Source organism: Choloepus didactylus, chromosome Y (assembly GCF_015220235.1).
Source record: "Choloepus didactylus isolate mChoDid1 chromosome Y, mChoDid1.pri, whole genome shotgun sequence".
NCBI classification, from domain to species: Eukaryota; Metazoa; Chordata; class Mammalia; order Pilosa; family Megalonychidae; genus Choloepus; species Choloepus didactylus.
In genome coordinates this window covers 5,433,295-5,443,877 of record NC_051335.1, presented here as the reverse complement: position 1 = coordinate 5,443,877, position 10,583 = coordinate 5,433,295, and the positions used below count along the sequence as shown (strand labels likewise).

Genomic DNA, 10,583 nt, shown 5'->3' with positions numbered 1-10,583 from the left:
CCTCGCCTCCGGAAAAGAGCCCCCGCCGCCGGTACCCTCCGAGCAACGCCGAGAGCCGAGGGTTCAGCAACCGGCCGCCCCCCCCCCCAGACAAATCAACTGCGACCGCACTGGTCCCCACTTCCCTCTCCCGTGTTGAGGGTCTGAGCCGTTGGCTGCTCTGAACAGTTTGGCTCCTTCCCTTAGTAACAGCTTTTACCTTTTGCCTCAATTCCTCTCCCCGCTCGCGCCCTTCCCCTGCGCCCTCAGCTCGCCGGGGTTATAACTGCCTCTCACCCCCGGGAGGGTTATTTTGGGGGTGGTTGGATGCGGCGGCGGCGGCGGCGAGGAGGGGAATTTCCTTGTGCCTCCATTCCCGGGAGTGGGGAGCGGCATTGGAGGCCACCGTTTTCCAGCATCAGCAACAAGCAGCTTGTGAGTGGTGGTATCGGATATTCAATTGCACATCCCTACACCAATGCACTGCTAATGGGTTATATCCTGTGTTGTGACCTCATGGTTTAAGTGGGAATAAAGATGAGTATAAGCAGTGATGAGGTCAACTTCTTGGTGTATAGATATTTGAAAGAGTCAGGATTTTCTCATTCAGCGTTTACCTTTGGTATAGAAAGCCGTATCAGTCAGTCTAATATAAATGGTGCCCTCATCCCACCTGCTGCATTGATTTCTATCATCCAGAAAGGTCTACAGTATGTAGAAGCAGAAGTTAGTATTAATGATGATGGTACCTTGTCTGATGACCGACCAATAGAATTCCTGTCACTGATAGATGCCGTAATGCCTGATGTAGTACAAACAAGACAAAAAGATCATAGAGATAAACTTGCACAGTAACAGGCAGCAGCTGCTGCAGCTGCCACAGCTGCAACAACCCAACAAGGATCTGCAAAAAATGGAGAAAACACAGCAAATGGGAAGGAGAATGGAGCACATACTGTAGCAAATAATCATACTGATACGATGGAAGTGGATGGGGATGTTGAAATCCCTCCTAATAAAGCAGCGGTGTTACGGGGCCATGAATCTGAAGTTTTTATCTGTGTCTGGAACCCCATTAGTGATCTCCTGGCATCGGGGTCTGGAGATTCAACAGCACGAATATGGAATCTTACTGAAAATAGCACTAGTGGCTCCACACAGTTAGTACTTGGACATTGTATACGAGAAAGAGGGCAAGATGTTCCAAGCAACAAGGATGTAACATCTCTAGATTGGAATAGTGAAGGTACACTTCTAGCAACTGGTTCATATGATGGATTTGCCAGAATATGGACTAAAGATGGTAACCTTGCTAGCACCTTGGGGCAGCATAAAGGCCCTATATTTGCATTAAAATGGAATAAGAAAGGAAATTTCATCCTAAATGCTGAAAAGGATTGTTGGACACTGAGCTTGAGATTCTGACAGTTCAATGGTGTGAAGCTCTGTGGAGCAGGACACTTAGAAATGTAGCTTCTTTTCGGAATACCATTTTCTCTATTTGCTCTGGTAGAATCCCATATGAATATTATAGCTCTGATATGTGGATTAATTAGAGGTCTATGTCTATTTGACCGTTTTTCTCTTCCTTTTTGATCATTTGGTGCTACCTCTCTCTTTGCATGCTTCATTTATTTAAAAGTTGCAATTGTACAGAAAAATCCCTTTGGTAGGTGATGTATAGTCTCTGCATTCAGATTTTACCTTCATGACATCAAATATCTGATGCACATCATGTTGTCCCGGGATTTGTATAGTAACCTAAGGGAAACCCCTACATGGTCTTTTACAAGGCCCACCCTACAAATTCCAGCTACCTTAACATTCCCAAAACCTGATCTCTATTTCCGCAAGAGATCAAACCTCTCTGTTGGGCTAAATTTTAATGAACATCAGTTTGGAATAATGACGCCAGAAAAAGTTATGGATTCAATGTGCTTTCTTGTTCTCCAAGATACAAGCTGTGTGCTATTGCTCTCCAATACCCAAAAATAGCTATTCATATATTTTGTCTAGTTTCATAGTTGTTTATACCTGGAAGGTCATTCTACCAGCTATTCACACATGCTCAAAACCTGAATTTCTGTTCTTACCATATTTAAATGAGGGCACTATTTTCATTGTACAGAATAACTGAAATAAATCTTCCAAAGTTGGGGTATTTTGTGATTGATCATGTATGTTTATGTCATACAGTATTCTTTTAATTATGTTATCTTTACAATTCATTTAGATTACATTTTACTTAAATAAATGTTTAATGTATAACATGCATGGAAACATGCTCTATATCCATGAGCAAAAGTTTGTGTTTTCTTCATGTAGGTCATGCATAGTTCTCTATAAATTTAGAGCTATAAATATATTGATATTTTGTGTTAGTTTTGCAACTGTAACTCTATTAATCCAAATATATTTTTTACTTACTCTTGTGTCTCTTTTTAAACAGGCAGCTGTTGCACCTATAAATACTAAGCTTATTTTTACCTTTCCAATGCATGATGCAATCAGTTTTTATGCATGCACTCTCCTGCGTGTTAAAGGATTTTGTTTATGATACTGACGATGGGGGCATTATTTATGTGTTATTGATTTAAATGAGAATGTTTCTCATGCTTTTGTACTAAGCATGGTGATGGATGTGACTTTGAGAAAGTACTTCAAAAAGTATTTATTGTAATATTTTAGTATTAATTGCATGAGACTACAGAAGTGACTCAGTCTTCTCTCCTCAAAGCATGGAACCTTCTTTAGGTAATTTCATTAAAAAAAAGAATGAACGAATGAACTCAAAAAAACTAAATTTGGGATTCATGATCATGAAAATCATGAAAAGCTTTCTCTTCTGATTTGTGTATTTCCTAATCTTGTGTATTCAGCAGGTACTAAGTAACAATTCAACAATTATTTATTAAAACTTGCCATGTTGCTCACATATCATGTGTCCTGATGAGAGGGTAGTCTCCTGAGTAACCACACAGGAAATGTGTTTATACTTAATGCAATACTCTTTTACAAGTGCTCATTACAAAATTTTACATCATCCATGGTAGGCACTTACTGAGAAAAGGCTTCATAAAGAAAATGAATGTTGGATGCTTTGTTTGTTCAAGTCAAAGCAAACTAAGCTATTAGTGATTCAGAAAACCCCTTGGAAAAATTGGTAGAACTGTATAACCCTGTAATTAATTATCTGTAAATAAATCCATGATATTGTTTTCACAAGTTTGTGAACTGTGAACATTTGGTGTTTTGACACTAATTTGTTGCACTCCAGTCTCAGCGTTGTCTCAGGAAAATGTATTTTCTTCTTACCCTTTGGAATTGAATAAATATTTTCTCATTTTGTCCTATAAAGCTAAGTAATTCATTCAGAGGTCAAGACGTCAGCTATATTAGCACTCTACTCTAACAAACCAAAGACATTTAATTACAAAATATCCCATCTAAAAGCATTCCGCTGTCCATTAGCAAATGTTTCCTTTCAGTTTCACTTTTTCTCCCCTCATTAACTGCTTGTCCTGTTGGACAGTAAATGGAACTCTGTCAAAGTTCATTTGGCCATCTCCCACAGCTTAGCTCCTTCTGTTAGGTGTTATGTAAATGGGCTCTGGAGAATTGCAACTCAAAAATTAAATTTAAAAATGTGTTGAGGTTCTCCAATCTTTACAGCCCTAATGCAGAAAGCAGAGTTCTTCAGTGTCCAATAGAAAAGACCCTGGAAGATTTCTAGTATGCACTTTATTATCTCCATGGTGAACTTTCTCTTTTGAAAGGCCTAATAAAGAGAAAACCAACCAACAAACAAAGAAATAAAAACAGAAATCTATATACTTGATACTTCAAATGTTAGCTTTCTTGCATTTTCCCCCTGGAGTCTCATTTTTAGTTATCTTACTACTGAAGTCATTTAAAGAATATAGTTTTTGAAACTGGAAATAGAAAAGGGAACTAACAGGGTACATCATGTTGAAATACATTACATTTTAGAGCCTCTCCTCCCCACCCCTTCTAGGTAATAAATGAACATTCTGTTATCAATTCTAGCTTTGTGAAAAATCAACAATTTCTTTTTATTAAGTATCAAGATTTTCTCCTCATTTCCTTTTACTTATACACCACATCTGTGCATTAGGCATTATCTTCATTTCACAGATGAGAAAAAATGAAATTCATTGAGATTAAGCCAAGGCCATTGCCAGCTACCTAATAATTATCCATGCTGCCTTTGGATTGAGTTCTACTTATTTCCAAATGTCCCAATTTCCTGTAAAACACCATGCTTTTTAATGAATCTATCTTCCCTGAGAGAAAGGGGAAATGTTACCAGGAAAGTTACTTTTGGATGATACTGCAGCAAATCCTGGTTAAATGACTGAGTAAACACTGTTCTATTTAAATATTCTCCATTTTTTTGACTTTAATAAAAATGTTAAGACAATTTTAGAATGACTCTCTCCATCATTTATTTAAATGGTGAGGAGAGTGAACAAAATTAACACAAAAAAGTATGTGTGCTTATATTCTTATCCAAAGGGATAAAGCAAATGTTTAGCATTAAACAATGAAAGAGAAGAATCGCACTATTGATATATACACAGCCCCATACACATATGTAATTCTCCATCAGTTTTATATACTCACGAAAACCAGATTTACTATTTAAATTTTTTTCTAAATACTATTTAAACATTCACCAAGCCCTTCTTTATTACTCTTCTGCTCATTAAAAAAAAAAAACACATACTGATTAAAACTTCTAAAGAGATCTGCTTTCAAGGACAACAGCAAATCAGGTGTTTCCAATATAAGTGCATGATGGCCCTTGTGTACTTGCCTATAATTAAAAATGACTTTCAAATTTCTGAAACTCAAGAAAATAAAAAAGTTAAATAATGTCAATAGCTAGCAAAAATACTTTGAAATCTAAATTAATACAAAATTACAAGACTGAGTTTATGCTGGAAAACATCAAGTTTTGGATTACCTTAAAAAACAGAGATAATGGAAGAAGATGGCAGCATAGAGAGGAGTAGAAGTTAGTCCCCTGGAGCAACTAATAAACAACCAGGAACAACTAGTAAATGATCTGGAATAACTGTCAGGGACAAACTTGGTGGACCATTCATCATATACCAACCTGAACTGGGAAGAATGACTGAGATCACAGCATAAAATCTGTGGTAAAAACTGCAGACCCAAGCCAGGAGCCTCCACCCTCCATGGCGCTAACTGCAAAGCCTCACTCTGTTAGAGAGCAGCACTCTCTGAGCAAGTGAACATAGCTCAGCTGAGCTCCAACTGGGGGTTTAATTTAATAAATGTTGACTGCTTAACACAAGCTATGAATCCCCAACAAGCAGACGCTTTTGGTGAGAACCTCTCTGGGAGGACGAGATGCTGTCTCTGGCCAATGGGTTAAACTGAGGGCAGATTTGACCCTGAAGAGGGAATTTCTGTAGTTTTCTTTGGCTCAGTGGAGAAAGCCTCAGCCATTTTCAGCTCGCAGCCCTCTGACCCAGATAAAGGGTGGAGATAGCACAGGCAGAGAGACTATTCAAATGTAAATGAACTCTCCCTAGGGGTTGTATCTTCCCTACAAGGAAAGAGGTGGGGCCCAGCTCTACTACCCACCTTCCATTCAGAACCAGACCCCAGAGCCTGGGGGAAAACAGCCAAGGGCCACACCTCCTTACACCAGTCTGGAATGACAGGCTGACAGGTGCCACCTGTTGGACAGAAAAGCACAGTGACTTGAGGCCTCACAGGGTGTATCAATCTTCTAAGATACCCTCAGGAAAACCAGATACCATTCCCTCCTTCCAAGATCTGAGCCAATTCTGGTCTGGGCAAACCTGATTGGGGTAAACAAGGAAACCAGATGCCTAGATAGCAGAAAATTAAAACCTACATTAAGAAGAATGAAGTTATGGCCCAGTCAAAGGAACAAACTTACACTTCAACTGAGATACAGGAATTTAAACAACTAATGCTAAATCAATTCAAAAAGTTTAGGGAAGATATGGCAAAAGAGATGAAGCATATAATGAAAACACTGGGCATACATAAGGTAGAAATTGAAAGTTCCAAAAAACAATCGGCAGAATCTATGGAAATGAAAGGCACAATATGAGAGATGGAAGATACAATGGAAACATACAACAGCAGATCTCAAAAGGCAGAAGAAAACACCCAGGAAATGGAGAACAAGACACCTGAAAGCCTACACACAAAAGAACAGATGGAGAAAAGAATGGAAAAATATGAGCAAAGTCTCCAGGAATTGAATGACAACATGAAATGCAGGAATGCCTGTGTCATGGGTGTCCCAGATGGAGAAGAGAAGGGAAAGGGGAAGAAGCAATAATAGAGGAAATGATCAATGAAAATTTCCCATCTCTTATGAAAGACATAACATTACAGATCCAAGAAGCGCAGCGTACTCCAAACAGAAGAGATATGAATAGGCATACGCCAAGACACTTAATAATATTATCAAATGTCAAAGACAAAGAGAGAATCCTGAAAGCAGCAAGAGAAAAGCAATCCATCACATACAAGGGAAGCTTGATAAGACTATGTGTGGATTTCTCGATAGAATCCATGGACGCAAGATGGAAGTGGGGTGATATATTTAAGATGCTGAAAGAGAAAAACCAACAACAAAGAATCCTATATCTGGCAAAAATGTCCTTCAAACACGAGGGAGAGTTTAATATATTTTCTGACAAACAGACAGTGACAGAGTTTGTGAACAAGATACCTGCTCCACGGGAAACACTAAACCATGCACAGCAGACAGAAAGGAAAAGACAGGACTGAGAGGTTTGGAACACAATTTTGGGTGATAGGAGCACAGCAATGTAAGTACACTGAACAAAGATGACTGTGAGTATGGCTGAAAGAGGAAGGTTAGGAGCATGTGATACATCAGAAGGGAAGAGGAAAGATAAAGACTGGGACTGTATAACTCAGTGAAACCTAGAGTGTTCAACAATTGTGATAAAATGTACAAATACGTTTTTACAGGAGGGAGAACAAATGAATGTCAACCTTGCAAGGTATTAAAAATAGGGAGGTATTGGGGGGAAAATACAATCAATGTAAACTATAGACCATAATTAACAGAGACATTGTATTATGCTTCCTTTAATGTAACAAACACAATATACCAAAGCTAAATGCCTATAAGAGGGGGCATAAGGGAGGAGTATGGGACTCTTGGCATTGGTAATGTCTGACTCTTTATTCTACTTTAGTTTAATGTTATCTTTCCTTTTATTGCTTCCTAGCTGTCATTCTTTTCTCTCTTTTCTTTTTCTTTTGTCTCTCTACCTTCTTTGACTCTTCCTCCTGCTTTGTGGAAAAAATGGAGATGTCCTTATACAGATAGTGGCGATAGTGGTGAACACATAAATACGTGACTATACAGGGAACCATGGATTATTTACTTAGGATGGAATGTATGGTGGGTGAATAAAACAGTCTTTAAAAAAAACAGATTGATGAAGAAAACTTGAGGGCACTCTGTTGCATGAAACAAGACACAAAAGGACAAATATTTCAGGGTCTCACTGATATGAACTAGTTTTACTATGCAACCTCATAGACATGAAATATAAGTTGCCAGGATATAGAACAAGGCTAAAGAATGGGGAGCGGTTGCTTATCATGAGCAGAATGTTCAACCAGGTTGAACTTAAATATTTGGAAAGGGACAAAGGTGATGGTAGCACATTGTGAGAAAAACTAACAGTGCTGAATGGTGTGTGAATGTGGTGGAAAGGAGCAGCTTAGAGTCACATATGTCACCAGAAGGGAAGTTGGAAGTTAAAAGATGGGAATGTATAAAACAGTGAACCTTGTGGTAAGCAATGTCCATGATTAACTTTACAAATATTAGAAATCTCTTTCATGAAACAGAACAAATGTATACCACTATAACTAGAAGTTAATAATAGAGGAGCATATAGGAAAAAATATATACCAATTGCAAAGTATATGCTACAATTAGTAGTATTTCAATGTTCTTTCATAAACAGTAACAAATGTACTATACCAATACTATGAGTTAACAATGGAGAGGGGGTGGTTGGGGATATGGGAGGATTCCAGTTTTCTTTCTTTGTCTCTATTTCTTTTCTGGAGTAATGAAAATGTTCTAAAAACTGAAAAAAATAATTTTATTGATGAATGCACAGCTGTATGATGGTACCAGGGGCACTGATTGTACACTTTGGATCTTTGGATAATTGTATGGTATATGAACAAGTACAATAAAAAAATCATACCTCGAAAAAAAGAGATAAAGAGAAATATGGCTCAGATAACCGGAGATAACACACAACATTTTTGTTGAGAGTTATCCTATGTGATAGTGAATATTCAATGACACAGGCAGCTGGATAAGAAAGCACAGAATCTGATAACACAGTTTAAGCTAGAAGATAGTTCAGACACACATTTGATCTCAAAGCATATTTCCAAATTTCTGACCAGGTTTAAATAATAGACATTTTAATTTGTTTTCTTTTGATTCACATATGAACTTCCTAGACTCTCAAATATTATATAAGACGTATAAGGGAGAGAAAGCTGACAGGCCCAGAGATTACAAGATAAGGTCACTAGTTAATGCAACAAAAGGTACATATTTAATGACAGAATTCTATTCATATTATATGTGAAAAATACAACAAAGAAAGGGACCAAAAGGAACGATACTACTGTAATTGGGTAGCAGGAAAAAGTAATAGAAATCAGAGATATGAACCAAATTTTCATCACTGGGAAGAGGGCATGTATGGTCTTAAACTCTAGCTAGCTAGCTAGCCAACTTGCTTTTGGTCAAAGCATATCATTTAGTCACACTGAGTTACTGAAGAAAGCTGCAGGAAAAAACAAGATAAGTTTAGAAACAACTAACTACACAAAGCAAAAGTAGTGGTGGAATGGTAATTATCTTTAAATAATTTGTTTACTTTTTACCAGAGCACATGTGTTCAAATAACCTTTATCAAAAATTAAAGTGCATTAAATTTAATGTTTCAAGAGTCTAGGAAAGAAAGATAGAAGGAAGTGAGGAAGAAAGCAATGAAGAAAGGGAGAAGGAAGAGAAAGAGGAGAGAGAATGAATGGAAGAAGTCTTCAAATGCAGACTCAAATGGATTATTGTATTGCTTTATAAATGGCATCTTAAATTTATAAAAAGGCAGCGATTATATCAGGGGAAAGATAGCATGTGAAAAATGTACTGCAATCGGATATCAAAAACAAACTATGGCTCCAAGAGACTAGTCGTCTAAAACTACAGTATGTTATGCATGAATAATTACAACATACATCAAATGTTCTAAAACACTTCATAGAATAACATAATAGTTATGGCTATATCTATGTATCATTTGCTATAGATATGAAATGAAAGTGACCTAAGTATATTTACGTATAGTATATCAGAGTAAAATTGTATATGGCTGTATGTTGTATATTTATTCAAGTTAATTATATATGAATAAACACCATCTTATATGTTTTCTAGTTCATGAAAAAATCATGTTTTAAATGGAAATACATTTATCTTATTACCTGGAAATAAGTTACAATACTGTGCAATAAACTGCTACAAATAATACCCAATCATATGAAGTTGTCATTCCTCACTCAAAATTTAAGATTTAAAGTTAAGAGATGGTATTTATAAAATAGCTATAGACTATGCATTACTTACAGATAATTTTGCCAGAAGTTATTCTATACATTTTGTATATATTTATATAGATTTAAGACTAAATACATTTAGAAATTTAGCTCCAAATTTGGTTACATGTTATATTTATGTTTTCATTTTTTATCCTCTACAATATTGTACACCATATTGTTTCATGAATAATTACCACTGTTTTTGGATATACAAAATGGAGTAAATATGGTGGATATAAAAATGGATGCTACTTATAATGTAAGGAAAATAACTATATATTGGTTGTTATCCATACATGCAACATATTTCTGGAAAAAAAATAACTCATCAAGTAAGTGTTCAAGTTGTTAACATTTATAGGGAACACAAACACTTTTATATTTTTCAATTCGAATAACCTCATATCAGCAAGCAAGCAGGGAGATGATTACCTTTGAAATTAGAAGATAAGGCATTTATATTTGCCATACCAAGATAATTTTACTTTGATTAGACTAATTTCAGGTAAAGAAGTTCAGATTAATCAAAGAAAGTATGCATCTTTAGTAATCTTCCATAAAAGTCTAAATTTGTCCTCACAAGGTACGTATAATGCAAATGGTTTCCAGTACATCAATTATGTACCCCTATTCCAATTCTGCTTCTGATAGGTACAAATGAGATAATTTATGGTACACATATTTGATTTTCTTACACATATTTGATTTTCAGTGTCATATTGCAAAATTACTACTTATGGCAATTCCCCTTTTGGATAATTATGGAACTTTAGATATGTTCTGTATCCACAAGGATGCAGCTATTAACTCCTGAGGGTGAGATGCTTTTCATTCCTCTTTGATCCCCTTCTTTGCAGAAAGCTTGGTAAGCGGTGCATAGCCTGCTCTTTGGTTGGCTTTCC

General features: G+C 36.6%; 1 pseudogene; it reads left to right on the top strand.

The window, feature by feature from the left end:
• Positions 1-388: 388 nt before the first annotated feature.
• On the top strand, positions 389-1,404 carry LOC119523986 (annotated as a pseudogene).
• The last annotated feature ends 9,179 nt before the right edge of the window (positions 1,405-10,583 follow it).